The sequence below is a fragment of the Ptychodera flava genome, chromosome 19 (assembly GCF_041260155.1).
Source record: "Ptychodera flava strain L36383 chromosome 19, AS_Pfla_20210202, whole genome shotgun sequence".
NCBI classification, from domain to species: domain Eukaryota; kingdom Metazoa; phylum Hemichordata; class Enteropneusta; family Ptychoderidae; genus Ptychodera; species Ptychodera flava.
The window spans coordinates 4,900,717-4,919,778 of NC_091946.1; the positions used below are offsets into that span (position 1 = coordinate 4,900,717).

The window sequence follows — 19,062 nt, forward strand, 5'->3', positions numbered from 1 at the left end:
GCCGCTGAAATTCGGCCGGGACAAATGTGAAATAAAGCAACACATACAGCTCCCCCTCTAAAGCAGGTAATTTTCATCAATTACACCCCAGGAGGGAAATATGGGCAAAGGTGGCCATATACGCCTAAAATTCGGCCAGGACAAATGTGAAATAAAGCAACACATACAGCTCCCCCTCTAAAGCAGGTAGTTTTCATCAATTTTAAATTTGGTTCACACAAATGTTAATGCAACACATACAACATCCCTCAAACATAACGTACTTAATCTAACCTGCTGAATGACAACAATCAAAACCACTAATTAAAACACACTTTTACTACCAACTGCACACATACTTTGATAAAGCAAAACCAATACAAAAATATGCAATTTGAAAACATTTATTCTATTACATAAAAATCATGTTCAGTACAAAAAAGTGACTAAGCATCTATTGAAAATAAATAAATATCATTGAATCGCCCAATCAAGAGCGTCGTCAGGGGCAGCACGCAGAGAATGCGCCCCATCTCTTCTTGTGTGAATGTACTTCCCCCCCATTTTTTTTAACTTTTTTTCGTGTTTTGCATCTAAAATCTCAAAAACTTTGTCAACTCTGGTGGCTCTCCAAGGGAGTGGCCGCCTGCAAAGGAACTTTCTCTTTCTATTTGGAGCAATATTAAATTCGTCGTCAGAGGAAGATTCGCAGGAGCCTGAGTCTGTCTCTTCACTGGAGATATAATCTGTAGTTTTCAGCAGCATGGTTATATAATGTTTTTCCTGTTGACTAATTGACGATGAGGATTGAAGCATGTCACGGCGCCTTGTTAGTTTCTGCAAAGGTAAAAATAGAAGCTCTTAAATGTTTTTGACAGGTTATGATCGATCTATTATATGCCATACAACATACATTCAGGTTGTATCAATAAATAAGCAGAATCATTATATCTTTACAATACGAATTCAATGCATTCCTTATATGGTCACACATAGACATGGGTATTACTTGTCAAACAATGGCCCTAGAGATTATGGGACGTTAAGCTATACTTTTTCAATTTAGCCACGTGTGACTCGACTGAACAAGTAAGAAGCAAAACATATTTTGCAGAATAAAGAAACTGTGCAGTCTTATTATCTGATGTCAATGTTTACAAATATAATCAATGAAAACAAAATAAACATGGTCGATATCACATATTTAGCGTTTCAGCAGTATATGTTTTGGGGTATTGTCAAACAAATCTTAGCTTGAGTAGAACCTTTAATAACAGGTTTTTGCCACCTGCATGTACACAAATTACCTGTTGTTTTCTTTGTCTGCGGGCTTGTTTTTTCTTAAACGATGCCACAGTTCCCTTTTGCTGCCGTTTGCTTTCGCGCCGTTTCGTCATAAAATAAGTTTTCGTTGCAACTGTAATAAAGAAGAGAAAGGAGATAATTACTTTCAAGGTAGGGACAAATTATAATCATTAAGTGAAAGAGAAGAAAGCACCAACCGATCAAAAAAGTGTGTGATTGTCGTTAGTCAAACCATCAGCACAAACTGTTGGTAAGAAAAGGAAATAATGCAAGCGTGCACTACATCAATGAAACTCACCATGAATAACAGAGTCATCTTCTGTCATCTGCCCTTGGACAGCTGTCTTGATTTCCTTGTTTATCTGCACATTGTGTGCATGGCCAAATCTGGAAGATAACAGTTAACCAGAATGAACTAAGCTAAGCATCACAAATTAAAGTGAACCGTGAAAATAAAAATGATAGCATAGAAGGTTTGGAATGTTTATCCCGGAGGTACATGACACAGGTTTGAAATTCTTACTGATTTATTATGCTTGCTGCTTTTGCGGTACATACAGCTAGATTGAAAAATGTTTGATATATTGAAAACTATCTCATCAAAGAGCTCCCAGCTATGGGTCCTGATCACTGTATGTACTATCAAATGCTACCCGTATGATTTCCGTTTACAGTACAGTTATCAATAAAAAATTTAAAATGCATATTTCAACATTAAATGCAGGCAAGTGATTTTACAACGCTGTAAAATTCGCCGAGTGAAAACGTAACAGTAGACCTAAGCGGCCAAAGCCGTGCACTGTGCGCTATTGGCTGTGTGTCACATAGGCAATCCGAACGATTTCCATTTGCACGTTCAATCTCAATAAAACGCATGTTTCAACATTAAATACGGCTAGTTTTCAATCGGGTTCGAACCCACAACAGCATCAGTGGCCTGGACAGAAAAGTGACTTTTAAAAAATTCGTACTGCGCCTGTGCCTTGCCGATGCTGTTCGCAACACAGGCGTGATACGACACAACGTCTTTACGTACATATTATCGACGTTGCGTGGGAACATACTTCAACATCACGTCACAGGGGGCAGATGAAAGTCCCCTGGGGTTGGGAGGAGGTTTTCTTTGTGCAACGGTTCACCTTTAATATTTGATTTTATTAATTTTGACTGTGATATTTCAAATAAAGCTTTCGACTCCAAACTGTCTGACTGTGTTTCCAATTCCTTATCTCCTCTTCAACCAGTGCACATACCACTCTAATTGCTGCGCAAACATTGCCAACTTGTTAATGACTGAGCGTATCAGCGGATTAGCTTATTTAAGTCAACACCACGGCCGTCCCACACGTAATGTGTGTGGGACGGCTGTGGTGTTGACTCAATCACTTAATCCGCTGATACCGACAGCGGATTAGCAAGTTGGCAATGTCAGACGGTGTGGAGTCGAAATCTGTATTTGAAATACGATAGTCAAAATTAATAAAATTACTTGTAGTAATAAAGAAAGCAGTCAGACGGTTTGGACTTGAACTTTATTTGAAATATCAGCCAAAATTAATAAAATCAAATGAGGTAAACCGTTGCCACAAAAAACTCCCTCCCCACCCCAGGGGACTGATTTCTTTCCCCTATGATCACGTCTGTATTGCGAGCACTGGCCGAGCTCGCTCGCATACACTAGCACTGGCCAACATCTCCCTGGATACAGGGCCTACGTCCTCGATTTGTCAAAATATTGCCTAAATTTAACTTGTCCATACCTTAAGTTTTCTCGATGGCCTTATTTTTCGCCTAGCCCAAGACTCTTCTGCCAGCTTTTCCTCGAGTAACTGCTGCTTTTTTAGCATTTCTTCTTGGTTCTTGAGGAGGCGCTGAAACTCTTCTCTGCTGATAGTAACTTCTTCAGTAGTACTTGTAGACGGTCTTGCGGCGTCAGTGCCCGGACCCACGTCCTCTCCACCCAGTAGAAGTTCTCGTCTTGGCCGGATGAGACCAAGAATGGATGATGACTCAGTCAAACTGGACTGCGGAGTTACTTCTGTTTGATTTTCGGTGCTTGGCGTAGACATCGTAGATGATTTCGAAATGCTGAGGGTTGTTTAAACTTCGCGGTTGTTGTACTGTTTATATACACATATGTATGCAAATTTCGATTCATCTTTAGCATATACCACGCCCCATTAGGCTCTAACCTTTGACATTAATGGGAAGATCCACAAAATAATAAGACGCACTCGCACATTACACATTTGTCTGTGAACATAGATGAAACATTATAATTTGTAGGTTTGATTTCTGATTTCTGTAAAAGAGCCAAATTGTGGAGCCAACATTCGCGTATTTTAAATAGGCACTTTGTTTTGAAGCGCACGAGGACGTTCTGAGCATGAGGGCGCTGCCAGACCTGAACTTTGAACTTCCTGTTCCTTGACAGAGTTTTCCGGCGTGCAACGAGAGACGCGAATCCGAGAGCACAGAGAGTGCTACAGGTAAGTTTATTTTATAAAGGCAAGGCAATCGGTGAAAAGGAATAAATGTTTTCTTCTCCATTTCACGATTGGTATACATCGGTTGACGACGAAGTACGGCATAAACGTAAAACCAAAGTTAAATTTCTCCCTCGGCATGTATCGTGGATGTGTACTATATCCGTGGCGGACCGGTACAGAAATTCAGAATGGATCGCAGAATGTTTTGGAGGCTAGAAACTTGAATACGTATCGTTTCGACCCATGAATTCACCAAATCCTTGACTGAATTTTGGGCCTCCGCCGCCGATGGTACGGTTTGTAATAGTTGGATCCCCGGGTCCCCTTACCCCTCCCCTCAAATGACCCCACGGTTCCGTGTTGTTTCGATACGTATCGGCCGCCGCGTGATATGCATGCCGACTTTTCTATGCATACCACGCGGCGGCCGGCCAATATGTATCGAAACACACGGAACCGTGAATGACCCCCACGATATGCTGCCCCTGCTCCGATGTACAGATTTAGCCGTACGTAGAAAAAATGCTGCCAAGAAAGTAGCATCAACGAATGTATTGATTTGTATACCAAATCTCCATACAGCTTCAGTAGAAAATTAAGTCATGTTTACCACTCTACTTCACCTTATGTTCGTAGGGCAAATGTCACTGTTTCACCATGAGGAGGCTATAGGCTAGAGCTACCAAAATTGGTAGTTCCATGGTTTCACATCGGCACGAGGGAGAGTGGTTTTGAACACAAATAGAGGAATAAAAAATACACTTTCAATTTTGTTATGGGCATAAAATCAAAAAAGCTATGGTCCTAAAAGCAAATAAATTCATTGTCAAATGCAGCGGTGAGCTCATGTCTGAAAATAGTCCAGAAAAACATTTTCTTATCAGGACAAGACTCAAATTATTGTAATCCATCCATTGTTTCCATGAACACCTTACGGAAAACCTACGTCCACAGTAGATGAGAGTAGATCTACGGACCGTCTGCAGTAGACTTTATGTAGATCTACATCAGGGTTTTGTAGATGAACAGCCACAGCAGTTTGTCTACATGAAGCTTTGTCTACAGATATTGTCCACACCAGACATGACTATGTCTACATTTCGCACTAACTTCGTCTGCGCTTGATCTACACTGATCTACCATCCAATCTAAGGGAGTTTCATCTACAAAATTCACTTAGGCAAACAAAGACTCATCTACTTCTACTTCAAAAATCACCATCTTGTCTACATTTAATCTAATGTACTGTTTCTTGCTGTATACTATGTCCAACAATCCAATCCCTTCAAATTCTATGATTGGCAAACTGCAGGCTCCATGCGAGAAAGCATCAGTAAAAGACAAGACATTTTACCTTACATTTGAATATATACTGTACAACAAGAGAGAAGAAATTAGTGAATTAATTTTCTTTTCATCCTAAGGCACTCCTGTTTAACTCGAGGAACACAAATGCAAAATATCACAGGGATCAAACTACAATTTTGTGGTAAAGTTAAAAATGTAAAGATTATCCAGTAATTAATTTTTGAAAAAGTGACTTTAAAGTGAATCTAATAAAAAAATCAATGTTTTCATTGATACTTTCTTCAGATGGGTCAATACAGTAGCATCTAACCACAGGCCGCTAATTCGTAAGTTTTTTTTTTGGAGTTATGTGACTAATTACAAAACTTCATAAATATGCAAGTGAGCTATTTTTTAACTGATAACTTTATTTCCTCGGCTTCATATCCAACAAACAATCAAACGAACCTGTTTGATATCCCAGCTGCTTTTAATTGTAAAAAATAAAATCAAAACTATCCTCGTATAAAACTTTCTGAGTATTTCTGAATCGTGTGAAAATCAGCAGCCACGGCCCTATCTCTCAGTCAACTTACAAATAATTGTATTGACATTGTTATCATTGCCACATACGTAACAGATAAGACTACATTACAGTGTTATTTTGGCAATGGCATTTCAGTACACATGCATAACACGAGTTAGCATTAAAAATTACCAGTACTGCTTTAAGTAATTTCTTCACCTGAGCGACGTATTTTCTTGCATTTTCATGGAGAGTTCGCGCATGGACTGATCTCCCCACCACCTTTCAGCCTCCACCTCTTGCTCTTTTAGAGCAAATGACCTTGTAACTGGCTTCGATTTCCGGGTCAACTGTGAGAGTTGACCTTATGCGCATGCGCAATCAGAAGGCGCCATGTTTTCAACGGTTAACATATCAATGCATATCGGAGAGAGAAGCCAGCCTGCTCACCATTCGTACTTCAACAAATCTTATTTTTCAAGCACATTTTCGTCATCTGTACACCTTGAAAACAATGTGACATCAATTCTGATATGCATAGAAAGTGTTCCGATCGAGAATTACATCGGGTTGCAGGGTTTTACATCACTTTTAACTTTTGAGAGTCCCTGGGACTCCTGGTGTTAGAAAATGGGAGTCCTACATCAAAATATGGGGGTCCCAATTTATTCACAAAAATGTTTTATAGTTTATCAATGCCATGGTCTTCACTGTGTTCAATTAGTATTAATTTGCATACGCAGAGACAACAAGGTTCCATATTGTACATGGAGGGGTTAAACTATTGTGCAACACATGCACACAACTATAGGGCATATTCAACTGACTCTGTATAGTTTGAACCGCCTGTATAACTATAATGAAGAGTTGAAGACAAAAAACACATTTCACTAACCTTTTTATCGATTAATTTTGGTGTTTGACCCAACTTACATTAGTTTAATTCACGTACGCGTGTGTAACTATCTGTGGCTTATCGAGTCACGGACTCGTACTACCAACTAGTCAATCCGTTCGCCAAGTTTGATCACATTTTTTGACAAGCACGCCACAAAATCCGCCACAAAATGGAAAGAAACCACTAAGTATCGAGAAAAAAGTTTCATGTCCGGTTTATTTCAGTTAAAAAAATGCGTAACACGTAGGAAATGTCTCGCAATGTCAACAGTTCAGAACAACTACATTTCATTTACAAACCGGGTCGACTGTTATGGCCGTCTCGCTTCAGGACGGCCGGAGGTCAAATATCAACAGTTTAAAGGGGCTTTTTGGCTGTCAAACGCTTGAAAATTCACAAAATACACTTCAATTTAACCGAATCCTTACAAATTTCTCAATCTTGCATGTTTTGGACTTCGAAAACCTTAACCTCGGGTTCCATGTCGAGAGTTAGGCATCACACAGTGCCGCCATCTTGGCCGCCGATACGTTCGAAGTTCACTATCGCGATCGATTTGGTCACCAAATCGCGTCATTTTTCCATAAAATATTCTCAAAAAACTGTAAAATCTATCATTTCTATCACCCAGAGGGCAGTAGCTTGGCATAATATAGTTGTCTTCCGTGTCTACGGCATGGTAAAGCTTTCAAAACGTACGTACGTGTTTCGTTCAATGCACTGTGGCCGTATCCGCGTACGGGTGAAACTGCAGACCTGATTAAATATTCATGAAAACCGCTGACCTCTTTTGAAGAAAGTTCGCATAAATTACTGGAATTTTCGATTGTTAGGCTGCATGATGTCATTATTTTAGTCCTTATATGGTACTAAACTGGGTTCAAAGGGTCAGGAATACCCTCCTTCTGGCTGAGTTCGGCAATGCATAGCTAAGTTAGGCATAAGCATAGAACGCAATCACTGTCGGTTTATATACCGACGTGGCGCTGAGAGCGAGAATGCCGTGTCGGTTTATAAACCGACGCGGCACTTTAAGGGTTAAAGTACGGGGTCGGTAAGGTTTACTGGATGTGTTTTACGTGTTCAGCAGCTTCGCAAGGTGTACACCAGCAACAGATATTGCTGCGTCCCAAGGGACGCGTGGTTTAGTTTTTGAGGGGTCCTGCGTCCGGTTTTATGCGTAAAGGACGCAGAATGCGCGTCATGTAAAACCCTGGGGTTGAGACATAGGTTGGCATTGATAACTTGACGATGGCAGTGCCTCTACACTGCCAGTATACAGCTGTACTGGTACTGCGGTAATGCAACTTGTAAGGTAGGCCCGTGAGGTAGGGAAGGTTTGTTGATCGCCTGTTTTAATACCACGACCATATGAATTTTGATTGTGTAACATGTAGAATATTTCAGTTCTAAATTTTTTAATAAAGCGTCGTTGAATGTACTGAAATGCTTTGTATGCAGTTTGTTCTGTTAATCATGTAATGATGTATGTACAGTTGAGAAAGATTTGAAAAATTTGAGTAGGCCTAAGCATGCACAATGTTCTACTCTCTATTTCGACCTGAATACCACTCATGATCGGTCATTGAATGATTGATTTTTCCAGCGTGAGATATGTTATGCAAAGGTCCATTGATACCATGGTGCTCAGTGAAGTTGCTGACAAATTACATCAAGAGGACGTTGTTGTGATATGCAATATTGTGATACTCATCATGAACTGCAGCCCTAGCCTGTGCTACACCATGGCCATCGGTCAATTTTTAAAGTCTAAAAATTGATTGACATGTTAACATACTTACATTTTCATTTTCAACACTTTTGCAAGCCATGCCTCACTAATTTCTTGTTCTTTGTCTAAGCTACATCTTTTACGTAATTTATTCCATCTACATCTTGTCTGCCTTTCATCTACATTTTATCTACTCTCTCTAAACTATGACCTGATGATTAATATGCACAAAAGTAGACGAAGCAATAGATCTACATCTTGTCTACATTTCATCTACCTGAGATCTAAATTTTGTCTAATTTTCATCCACATTTTGCCTAAATTTCATCTACTCTCTGAACTATGACCTCATTAGTATGCACAAAAGTAGATGAAGCAGTTCATCTACTGCCTAATTAGAATTAAGTCTACTGTAGATCTAATGTAGACTAGATGTAGATCTCAATTTTCCGTAAGGGCATTCAAGCGATTTAGTCATAGGTTAAGGTTTTTGGGAAATGGCATGATCCTAGTACCAATGTTTATGACACAAGTCATGACTAACAAAGCAAATACTAAGGCTTTCCCTATGTTTTTCCCTGTAGGTCGCTCCTACATGCCAGTTTGAAATAGCAATCTTCATCAGTTATTGTAATTGTTGACTGATACTTGAATTCTGAATACGGTAAGTTGCAAGATCCTTCCTGTTTACCACGCTTTTCAGAATTAGAGCGCGAAGCCACTGCAGTGAACTGCAATAAAACTGCTCACACTAATTAGTTTCAGCTGTAGCCAGCTGGCAAAGTCGACAACATTGTATGTCCCATGCAGACAGTTTGTCTGGGGAAGTTGAAATAAAAAAGATTTGTACTTGGACCAGTGCATGGTAATGTTACATTGTATCTTAATCTTGAACACAGGGTGCCAATCGTAAACTCTCATTTACAACTGGAGCCTCAGACAGAGCTAGTTTTGCCTTTGTACAAGCAGACATTTTGGTCTTTATCAAGTAGCCTTGTTCAACACCAAAGTGGCCACGGCTACAGTTGAAACTAATTAGTGTAAGCTGTTTTATTGCAGTTCACTGCAGTGCCTTCGCGCTCTATTACTGCAAATGGTTGTAATTTTAGCGAGGAAGTAATGTTGCTACCATCATGGTTTCTTAGGTCTGTATACTAGTATATACATCATGCCATAGCCAAGCCAGAATAATCAAGTATTGACAAAACAAAAAATATTCTTCAGATGACAATTTTAATTGGGTACAAGACAATATATACGCTATTTGCAAAGAATTATGTGTTCTTCATAATTTTTTTCCCAGACTGTCATGTCAACACAATTGATCATGTATTTTTAATGTCTATTCTGTCCCACTTATAATTTCACAATTTGTTGAATATCGAAAAATATTTTGAAATCTTCAAACTATTCGAATTTTGTCTTGAGAATATACCAAAATGTTAGTGTTAGAATGTAGCTAGTGTGGAAGGGTCTTGTTGATTTGCCCATCCTTCTGGTTTGTTTGAAAACCTGAAACTGAGCAAGGTGTTCACCCATTCTCACCTTTGATCACAGCAGCCAGTTCATGTTGTCAGTCTGTAAACATGAAACAATACACTGTTCATTGGCTTGTCAACTGCTTGCAATTGTCCCTTGTCTTGTCAGTTGTATAGACCACAGGCACTGGACAAACAATGCATTGTTCATTGGCTTGTCCACCGCTTGTAGGCTATAGAATGGTCAAATATGTACAGGAAGTAGACCATTTCATGCAACTTTCAGATTTCCTGAAGAAACTAGCTCTAAGTATGAACGTTTAGCTTGATAATCTGGTGGCATTCAGAGTTGTTATAATTGTCTAACAAACTGCTAAATGTGAGGTTACATGAAACATAGGGCCAGGTCCAAGCCAAAGCACATGGTTGTAGCGGAAGAGTCTTGACTTTGCCAGCTGAAGTAATGTAGTGTCATCAAAGGTTTCCTAAAGAAGTTTACAAAATATTTTAGCCTGTGTTGGTTTCAACCCATAATATTTATGACCCTGGTTGTTTCAGCCTGGCACCCTAGCCGTGTCTGCCCGTACAAGTGCAGCCCACACCCCAACTTTGCCATAAGTTCAAGAGCCCATGACTTCCTTGATGTTTTTTGTGGACCTGAGAGGTCTATACACATACACACTGTCGCAGATAATTGTGGGGTACAGAACTGCAGCAAAGCCCAACTTAAACTTTCATCTAAGTTTAACTTACCTTATCATTTGGGTGTAATCTTGCTGAGTAAGTTGGAGCAATATTTTACATGATGAGAAATACAAACATGGTAGTCATCAATTTTGTTAATTGCCAAAAGTTTATACATTTGCAGTTTCCCTAGTAAATTAGAGTCTGGTCTGTTGATTTATAATTTGCTAGTGACCCCACTTTAATTTTATAACAGCCCAAGAAAACTGCATACTCTAGTTACTCATAGCAAAAACATCTCGGTGTCTGGACTGAAACAGCAGAGGTCATGAAAGTTACAGGCTAAAACTCACACAGGCCCTGAAACAACAAGAAATGGTGTGTGGGTTGATGGGTGTCTTTCTTTAACACTGCTATAAAATAAGGCTTGGAAATGTTTGTGTATTTTCATCGCGTAAGAAATGTGAACTAAGTTTAAACTGCTACAAATATGGGTGCCCCTAAAAAATATCCTATACCAGTCCTATAGGGTAGAGGCATGTAGGGTCTTATAGGACATCAGGCAGTAGTAGTCTTACAGGATTTTGGAACGCAGTCTTACAGGGAACCCTATAGGGAGCCCTATAGGGGGTCTTATAGGGAACCCTATAGGGGGTCTTATAGGGAACCCTATAGTGGTCTTACAGGGAGCCCTATAGGGGGTCTTGTAGGCAGCCCTATAGGGGGTCTTATAGGGAACCCTATAGGGGGTCTTGTAGGGAGCCCTATAGGGTACAGAATATGCTTTACATATTGTTATCATACTTTCTAAGAGATTGAACTCGCACAAGGCAAACAAACTTCTGTAAAAGAGTGCAGAAATTTTGTTAAGTAAGGAATAACTCCTTCTGATTTTGCTATAGGTACCAATGCAATGAATAACTGCAAAACTCAGTCAAAAGTCAGTCAACTTACAAACAAGTAAATTTTAAGCATATAGTTTATTTCTAAAGGAATTATGATTAACCATCGATCAAAACAGAAATATCGATGCAAGATAGAGGGACTGCAAACTTAAAGCAGCCTACACAAATGAATGCAAGGCCTACCTTTGACTTGTCACCTCAGCCAAGTGCATTATTAACTGAATAGATGTGTATCTTAACTCACGTAATTAAGAGGTCAGTTCAGCTGATGCTGCAATGTCGATTCTTACAGTTGTGACATATTAGTGAGCTCCTTTCTCCATAACACTGTTAGAATCTTGGTAATGGACCTTGGATCCTAATGTTCCATGCAATTTGGAGTTGAACTTTAGTACTTACATTAACAAGAGCCATGCATGTTCACTGGTGCACTGCCTCAAGTGCAAATGAATAATGCATGGCTGTACTATTATGTAAGCAGCCCATTGTAAATGCAGGAAACTATTTACATGACAAAGCAAAGGCACAGGTCAGCTCACTTGACCTTGGATCTAACAAAGAGAGTCTTTGTCTGTGTACAGCCATGACATGTACAAACGGCAAAAGGAATATGGTATGTTCCTGACATGTGTGTGTAAATAGAAATAGCTTTTGATAAAGGGTATATGAGAATGTGTGAAATTCTACAGACTATTTTCGTAAGGGAATAATTATAATTATAAACATTACTCAAACATTACTTGTTCAGCTTTACAGTCCTAAAAGTCAGGCAGAATCATCTTGTAGGGTGTCCTATAGGCACAAATATGAGCCTATAGGACTAGTACGAACCCATAAGACATGACACATAAATCCTACAGCACAGGCGCTGTCCTATAGGACCAGTGCTATAGGATGGAGGTAACCCTATAGGACTCATGCAGGGATCCTTGGGTCCTACAGGGATCCTGTAGGACTTTTTTGTAAGGGTGAAGTTAGATAACAAAACATTTTGATCACAATTCACGCAAAGCATGATGTAAAGAATACAAGGACACAAATAATCCCATCTGATGTAAAATCATCACTGTGCCTGTACTCCCATAACTAAGACAGTGTCTTTATTTTGGACAATGAATATTAACATAGTTATATGTAAAGTAGTGAAGCCAAGAAATAGAGTAGATTTCAGAGTAATGATCAATGTCAGTAAAGAAGCAGGTGATGATAGTTGAATTATGGTCAACATTTTTTCTAACAGTAACAAGACAGTCTATTGTTTACACCAAGTTGAACAATTGCACATGTCTTTGCAAAACAAGACCATGGACATTAACCAAGCTAAAACCTTGTCATAAGAGACATTTTTTGGGAAAGGACATACTACCACACTGTCATGACACAAGTCATGACTAACCAAGCAAAAACTTAGGCTTTCCCTATATTTTTCCCTGTAGGTCGCTACATGCCAGTTTGAAATAGCAATCTTCATCAGTTATTGTAATTGTTGACTGATACTTGAATTCTGAATACGGTAAGTTGCAAGATCCTTCCTGTTTAATTTTAGCGAGGAAGTAATGTTGCTACCACCATGGTTTCTTAGGTCTGTGTACTAGTATATACATCATGCCATAGCCAAGCCAGAATAATCAAGTATTGACAAAACAAAAAATATCTTCAGATGACAATTTTAATTGGGTACAAGACAATATATATACGCTATTTGCAAAGAATTATGTGTTCTTCATATTTTTTTCCCAGACTGTCATGTCATTTTTAATGTCTGGTGTGTCCCAATCATAATTTGACATTTCTTGGATAAGGCCCTTTGTATGGCTCTTGTGCATCCTTCCCTAGGCTGTTCACATAATGTTCACACAGACCAGACTTTGTTAAACTGTAAATGGTAAATTGTTCTGTGCAGGTTCACCTGGTGACTGTTTCAGAGAATAATTCGAATTTTCCTGACAATATACCAAAATGTTAGTGTTAGAATGTAGCTAGTGTGGAATAATCTTGTTGATTTGCCCATCCTTCTGGTTTGTTTGAAAACTTGAAACTGAGCACGGTGTTCACCCATTCTCACCTTTGATCACAGCAGCCAGTTCATGTTGTCAGTCTGTAAACATGAAACAATACACTGTTCATTGGCTTGTCCACTGCTTGTCCCTTATCTTGTCAGGTGTATAGACCACATGCACTGGACAAACAATTGTTTATGGCTTGTCCACTGCTTGTAGGCTATGGAATTACAAGATAATATCCCATGATTCATTTTGATCTTTAGAATAGATATTCCCCAGTCAAGCCTAGCATAGCTCACATGTGTAGAGAAAATTGTAGACAACATAAAATTTTTGAAAGCATACTTTGAAGTAGACAATTATTGTCAATATCAGTCCAGATGATTTTGAAAATAATGCGTTACTGATAGAGGGAAATTGAAATTTTATAAAGTTATCAAGCAGTTGTGTGGCCAGCCAAACAGAAACATTGCAGTATGACAGGGACACTGGAAGAACCTGTATGTCAAATAAAATATGCTGAATTTAGCCTGCATTTGGTGTACCAATCTGAGCTTAAAGCATAAGTCTGCATCTGTAGTCAGGGCATGAAAATTATGCTGGTCTGAGGTCCTGGACCAGTGATTTTTTATCGCAGACCAGTATAAAATCACCCCACAAAAGTCCGCAGACCAGTAGGAATGGGAGCCAATTAAATTTCGTTTGGGGGATTTTCCTGATGTCGGGGTCAAATGTTTCACTGAAGCAGCTTGTTATGCTAAAAAGCTAAATCACCATCACTTGGCAACAGAGGCGGGAACGTTTCCCTCTAGTGCTTACTACATCATGTGAGATGCTGTGATCAGCGAATAGTACTAGTAGAAGTAATGCTTCTGGAGGTCTCCCGATAATGCAAACCGTGCTAAGGGTTACTTGAGGAGTCTGAAATCTGTAAAGTTTATCAAGATGTTGTACTTCTTGTTAGATTATTTACCCATTGTTTCTGATTTGTCAAGAGCCTTTCAATTAGAAGACCTGTTGATTGTTGAAATTCCAGACAGACTTGAACAAACTGTTGTGAAACTAAATGCACTAAAATCTGTTCCTGGCAAAAATCTTAAATATTTTCTTGAAGTGTATAGTGTTGATGATCGTAAATTTGGAGTTTGGAGATCACTGGCAAAGCATTGATGCCAGAATACACTGTTGATGAAGTCTACGTCAATCTCATAAATAATACAATAAGATATATTAATGATAGATTTGATATCATGAGCCAGTAACCACTCAAAGAAATGCAAAATCTTAAATTTCATAAATGGCTTTTAGGTGAGGAATTATATGAATATGGTAATGTTGAAATGCACAAACTAATGTAGGAAACTCCTGTTTCCAACTATTTCTCTGATGCAGAGAGAGAGTCAGTTTGCAGTGATTGGCTAGCAGTAAAAATCTATTGTAGGAACTTTAGAGCTAACTCTCTGCTGAGTGTGTATTCATTAGTATTGCAGTCAGTTCATGTTGTTGGTGAAGGCATGGTCAAGTTGTTAGATTATTTGTTCACAATGTCACCCAGCACAAGTGCATGCGAAAGAGGCTTTTCAAAGGTGAACAATATTAAAACGCACATCTATGACTCAAAATTTTCAAGATCAGCTGTTTATTATGTCAGAAGGGCCAACCCTTCAAAGATTTGATCCAGATCCTGCCATAGCAATGTGTCACTGTACTGTAGATTCCCATAATTCATTATGATTTGTTTCCTCAGAGATCCCTGAGTGAAGTCCTCCATGTGTAGACAAATTCACAGACTATTTATCATAATTTTGAAAACGTACTTTTATTCACACTTTTCTTCTCAATTCTCATTTTAATAATTTGGAAATTATGCATAATTGAGAGAGGAGATGGCATTTTTGTGAAATTTGCCACAGATTGTGTCCTCAGCTATACAGAATAATGTGGTGGAAAGTAAGGAGACTAGTTACACCTGTTTTATGAAACAAAAGGATATTGATTTTTTGCAATGGAATAGACAAAAGAAATTTGCATGCTAAGTTTTCTCAGAGAACGACCCCTTCAGTTCGTCATAACTTGCTGCCCAAAAAGCACGGCATTTGTAGTACCTACAGAATGTTACTTTTATGGTTGTTTAGTGGTTATTTTGAATTTTTCACTAAAATATCTAAACATACTTTTATTAGATATTGTTAAAAAATATTCTGATGCTGTACATTAGTGCTTACATGCAGAACTGAAAAAGTTTTTAGAAAAGTAACCTTCAAGGATACAAATCAAAGAGAATTGTGAGTAATTTTTTGTGCTGTGAGGTGGCTCATTACCCCTGAAATAGGTAGACATATTGAAGGACACAAACTCTCGGGTACTCGTAAGACAGAAACTACTGAACAAGAACTTGTGAAATCTGCCAAGTAAATGTATACATGTATGCAACATGTCTCTGTATGTGCATCCCAAGCAAACCTCACCGAAATAAAAGCAAATTTAAAATGAGTAAGAGAACTGAATCATTTGTGTATTGTTATGCAAAGTTTGTGGACCAGTGGATTTTACCTTGGGACCAGTGAAAAAAAGGAAATTTTCAGGCCCTGGTAGTATGTACGTCTTTAACCCTTTTCCTGCTAGACAGTATCACTCCCCATCAGCCAAGTCAGTAAAAAGCGGTATTGAGCCAAAACATGAAGTATTTTAACCAACTTGGCTTGGTATGTTATAGGATCTTTAATCCAAAAATATCAAGTTTACAGTATTTATGTTTTCAACAGCTTTCAAATGTACAGTATTGTGTTAAAATACACCATATGGAATATGTTGTGTTTCATTTATTTTAACCATCTTGACCTGGTGGTGAAATATGGACTTGGCAGGAAAAGGGTTTAGCCGTTCACTGTAAAAATTTGAGAACCACTTCGCATTCAGCTTGTATTTAGTGTGTTGATGCATTTGGGGCTGTAGATGGGATTTTGTTCGAATGAAGTTGTCAATGCCCAATGAGCTGATAAAATGTGAAAATTGGCAGAAATTGATAACCAAGAACCCCTGTTCAGATTTGTTTGAAAATTAGTGTGCAAGTACTTTAGGTGGATCTCATACAGTTCTATATATTTCGTGAAGATATATGTATCTTGACTGTTTATTGTTGCTGAAATTTTTGGTGATTTTTATCATTTTCTGTGAAAAATCTTCTCTGAAACAGCTGGCCAAATCGCTTTCAAATTTATTTTGGTTGTTTACAAGGGTGTTACCTTTCTAATTTTATTTACTTACACATATACACAATGAAGTTAATTTGTTTGATATAATCCAAAAGGGCTGCCAGTAGACTTTGCACAGTTAGTTGCATATACAAACTCTTCAGTTGTTGTCAAGAATCCTCATAACACAATGTCAAAGATTTAAATAATATTGAATTGGTTGGGATTGTTTCATCAGTGATGACTTGTACTTGATAGACTGATATACAGCCACATGTAGAGCTGTAGATATATCTTTGTTCATATCTTGTAATTTGTATTCTTTGTTTTGTGTTCTTTAGCACCCGATGGCTTCCAGAAGGAAACATTGTCCACACTGTGATGATGAGGTGATAGTAAAAGTCTACAAGCAGCACCGCAAGCGATACTATAATGAAATCTCTGACACCTGGACCACACTTGATGACATTGACCGAGAAGAAGAAGAATTACTGTTCAGTGATAAACGTTTAACATATTGTCTGGCAATGATGTTGACTCTGTCAGTTTTACTGATGATCAGCATGGACTCACAAGTGAAGAGAACATGGACATTGAAGGAATTCACGAGAACATTCAACATGGAGAAGAATTACTCCAAAATTTTATAAAGGATTTAGAGGAGGAAGACCGTGTGTACTTCTGTGAACCTGGTACAGACGAGGAAAGAGATTTTGTGAGTGGGCATTGTGAGATTTGGGACACTGTAGACGAGGACGATATAAATGAGGATTTCAAGGAACACTTAAACTCCTCAGATCTTTTGTATACAGTGTCTGCAGCAGAGTCACATGATCCAAGGTTATTGACATTAGCCAATTTGTTTTGTCTTTTCCTTTCCTACCTGTGGTATTTTCACAATGTGACAGATGCATGTATGATGTTGATACTTGGTTTTTTCAAGACATTGTTTCATGTTTTAGGAGCAATATTCCCATGCATTTCTGCCTTTTCTATTCTTTTGCCTGTAAGTTTATACAAACTGAAAAAATCCATGGGTCTACATGAAGACAGGTTTATCAAATATGTTGTTTGCCCAAAATGTTGTTCAGTATATAAGTTCAATGATTGTTACAAGCGAGTGGGTAATAAAAATGTGCCTGTCAAATGTAAATTTATTGAGTTTCCTGCACATAAACAAAAAAAATTCAGGCAACCGTGTGGAGCACCTTTACTCAAAGAAGTAGAACTACAGGGAAACAAGAAGCGTTTATACCCATTTAAAGTATATTGTTACAAATCTGTGCTACAGTCTTTATCAGATCTGGTCAAACGTGAAGGTTTTGTAGAAAAGTGTGAACTATGGCGTGACAGGAGACCAACGCCCGGTGTCCTGTCAGATATTTATGATGGCAGAATTTGGCGAGAGTTCCAAACTGTAAATGGCCGTCTTTCTTAAACTTTCCACAAAATAATGCATTTCAGTTGAATTTAGATTGGTTTTGCCCATTCAAACATCTTCCGTATAGTGTAGGAGCACTGTACATGGTAATTCTTAACTTGCCACGTGTTGAACGGTACAAGAAGGAAAATGTCATCCTTGTCGGGTTGATACCAGGTCCTCGGGAGCCTTCACTGAATGTTAATTCTTTTCTCAACCCTTTAGTTGAAGAAATGAAATTGTTATGGGATGAAGGTTTAACGTGTTCCATTATAGAATCTGGCAAAAAGCAGTTTGTAAATTCCATGCTGCTTTAATTAATGTAGTATCTGATGTACCAGCAACAAGAAAACTATGTGGGTTTGTGGGACATACAGCTAAAAGGGCTGTTCTAAATGTGAGAAAGACTTTGTGTGTAACAACTTTGGTGAGAAAATTGATTATGGGGGTTTGAACCTGCAAAAAAGCGAAACAATTCTGATCATCGGAAACAGGCTGAAGAGACTGATCAACAAATGTCTAAGAAAGATAGGAATTCATTAGTATCAAAATATGGGGCACGGTATACATCTTTAATGAGACTTGCATACTTTGATTGTGTAAGATTTCATGTCATTGACCCACTTCACAATTTATTTCTGGGTACAGGCAAACACATTATGAAAAATATCTGGCTAGACAAAGACAAACCAAAGATTTCTAAAGATCAACTTGAAACCATCCAACAAAAAATTGACATTACCAGGGCACCATCAAATATGGGCAGAATGCCATTAAAAATAGCAACAAGTTTTGGTGGTTTCACTGCAGACCAGTGGAAACATTGGATTATTCTGTTTTCAGTGTTTCATTGAAAGGAATTTTACCAGGGAAAGAGATGGAAATGTGGCGCCTCTTTTGTACTGGCCTGTCATATGCTGTGTGCTCCTGTGGTAACTATAGCTAATGTAGCTAAAGGTCATTCATATCTAATGCAATTTTGTCGCCAGTTTGAGAAGATTTATGGCTCTGAAAAAGTGACTCCAAATATGCACTATCACACGCATTTAGTTGACTGTATTCTAGATTATGGACCTGTGTATTCGTTTTGGACCTTCCCATATGAAAGATACAATGGTATACTTTCTGATTATTGTGCCAATCACAGATCAGTAGAAATACA

At 38.4% G+C, this 19,062-nt stretch overlaps 2 long non-coding RNA genes across 2 annotated transcripts; one reads left to right on the forward strand and one right to left on the reverse strand.

The window, feature by feature from the left end:
• Positions 1–367: 367 nt before the first annotated feature.
• Positions 368–1,834, reverse strand: LOC139118434 (uncharacterized). The gene is made up of 3 exons (XR_011548708.1): positions 1,583–1,834; positions 1,287–1,396; positions 368–816 (listed from the first exon to the last, which is right to left on the reverse strand). It is a non-coding gene; the product is annotated as an uncharacterized lncRNA (long non-coding RNA).
• Positions 1,835–3,207: 1,373 nt separating this feature from the next.
• On the forward strand, positions 3,208–17,919 carry LOC139118435 (uncharacterized). The gene is made up of 4 exons (XR_011548709.1): positions 3,208–3,773; positions 8,801–8,880; positions 12,720–12,796; positions 16,822–17,919. It is a non-coding gene; the product is annotated as an uncharacterized lncRNA (long non-coding RNA).
• The last annotated feature ends 1,143 nt before the right edge of the window (positions 17,920–19,062 follow it).